Consider the following 2,650-nt stretch of genomic DNA (forward strand, 5'->3'; position numbering starts at 1 on the left):
GTATACAACAAAGCGGTTGCAATATTTGGGATGTAACATTGTTCTTCATTTGCTTCTATGATATTGGTCCCTGTAGAAAAAAAGTCTTAGAAAAGGCATTCAAACATGTTAAAAGTCTACTTATTTTCCCTTTTTTTTCCTTTTTTTTTTACAAGAACCTCATATACATTTTATTGTATAATCAGTATTTAAAGCCAGTGTAGTTTAAGAACAGCAGCCACATTTCACACAAATCCAGGGAGTTCTCAAGCCACAAAGAGACAACCAAAACGATTACCAGGTACAAGATTGGGTTTTGCAGTAACCAAGCAGGGCGAGAGGACGAGGTCAGACAACGGAGATGGAGAAAAGACTGAGAGAAGAAGAAACGGAGATAATGAGACAGAGATGGAGAAAAGATGGTGGGAGTCAGAGGGGCATCCGGGGGGAAAGAAGTGTCAGGAAACACACAGGAAACTCAACCTGAGCTCTAAATGGCTCCTTAACAGGAGGCTGAGACAGCAAAATGAAATTATACCTCCACACACGCACACTTACAGCCACACACACGCTCATATTAACACCCATTGGAAATACTTCCTGCCTTTTTTGCAGGGTGTGTATGTAGCCAAACATGTGAACTGGAGCGCTCGCGATGACCTCATGCAATAATTAAATTAGGACAAACATGTTGCCTGCAAACACAAACACTCCCTCTTGAATATGACGCTGGCACGTTTGTATTTAACACACTTTCTCTAAAACACAAACTTGCGTTTGTGTCCTTGTTCAAAGGAGTTGGTATGCGTTGCACACGCGCACGTGAACATATAGGCCCCCAACACACATTTAGCCTCACACATAGTGATAGGTCTTTTAAAGGGGTGTTTCACACCTCATCGCATTTCAATTAGAAGGTAAGACAGACACACACTCACACACACACATACATGCACTCCTGAGCCTGACAGGCTGTCCGCCGGGTGAAGAAGATTCATTTGGATTCTCATCTCTTCCCCTTCCGCGTGTGCCCTTTCTTTTCACTCTTCCTCCACTTACCTCCTTGTGTATATTCACTTTCCTTCCCCTCGYTCCGCCTGTCTATCTTTCTCTCCGTATCAGTGTGAGTGACAGTGGTTTGACCTCCCGGGGAGTCAGGGGAGACTGTTGCACAGACGGCCAGAATAGGAGAGTCTTTCCCTGGGCACAAGTCAGCTGCAGGCAGGAGGAAGAGGAAGTCCACCAAACCTGTGTGCAGCTTTTTTTAAAAAGACCATTTTTGTTTTTAATTCTGGAAAATGTTGTCAGAAAAAAAATAATTTGTCTTTTGTCTTAAATTCTTGTGTGTAAATTACCTTCCTGCTTACAAACMTCTGATCTGCATCATTCAGAACTTTAATGATGGAGTTTTTGTTGACACTACCAGAGGGCCACACAGCACCGCACACTACCCAAATGTAACAAAGCTGCCATTTAAATAAAAAAAAACAGTTTGTGTATAATTGTGTGTACTTAAAGGGAAAAGAAAACCCTGAGAACACTTTTAAAAGTTGTGTGTTTGTCACATTTAAAACACACTGCTGCCTCACACAAACTCATCCCACATTCTCCTCATCATCCTCTATCTTCCTCTTACCTTTCCCTTACATTTTTCTGTATCACCCGTATTTTTTTTATTTTTTTTACAGATTAATATTTTCTTTTACTCCACTCATTTCTGCACTTACAGAGCACTGGTTTGCTTCACTACGTTACAACAAAAATGTCAAATTCCTGCACAGCCTTTGCAGGACTTTCATTCAGATGCATCACAAGCATCATTGCTCTGTTGCGTCTCGCTCCCACACAGATTTATGGTTTCTTTTTCTGCACGAGAATGGAGAGGGAAACATATATGTGTGATAATGTTTTTTTTTCCAGTAATCTCTCTCTTTCTTTAATGTGTCTTTTATTGCACCAGTACAGAACAAAGCCCTGAGGCACTGCTCACATACAAACACGCAAACACAGTCCCACACGCGCACACACTGTCTGCGCACGCATGGGAATTATGGAAACACAGCACAGTATGTTTGACTTAATCTTAAAAGATCAAACAATATGTGTATGCGCTCGCCTAAACATACACCTACTACATCAAGCACAGTAAACACGCGCGCAGGCGTTTTCACCGCTGATGTCGTGATGCAACTGTCAGCGAAGCACTAACTCTGCATCGTTTGTCACTTTGCTGACAGCCGCTCACACGGAACAATAACTAGTTGAGTGTTTTAAACTGGTTTTATGAGCAAGAAACTATATCTTCCTGTTGGCCCTCGGCTACAGAGCGGGCGCACCGGCAAAGGAGAGAAAGTGGAAGAGAAGAGAGAACCAGACATTGCAAATAAGGGTAGGGAAAATGGCTCTGTGAGTGTGTGAGAGTGTGTGTGTGTGTGTGTGTGTGTGTGAGAGAGAGAGAAAGTGTGTGTGTGTGTACCCTGTTGCCAGTGCTATTAAAGTTGTATTGCTCAAAGCTTTTAAAGCATYGACCATCAGCCAAGTAACTTTAGCTAATAATTTTTTTAAAACCTCAGTGCTTTGTGCATGTCAGGGCTTTCCACTGTGGGCTGTATGTGCGTGTGCGTGTGTGTGTGTGTGTGTGTGTGTGTGTGTGTGTGTGTGTGTGTGTGTG

This window comes from Austrofundulus limnaeus, unplaced genomic scaffold (assembly GCF_001266775.1).
Source record: "Austrofundulus limnaeus strain Quisiro unplaced genomic scaffold, Austrofundulus_limnaeus-1.0 Scaffold56, whole genome shotgun sequence".
Lineage (NCBI taxonomy): Eukaryota > Metazoa > Chordata > Actinopteri > Cyprinodontiformes > Rivulidae > Austrofundulus > Austrofundulus limnaeus.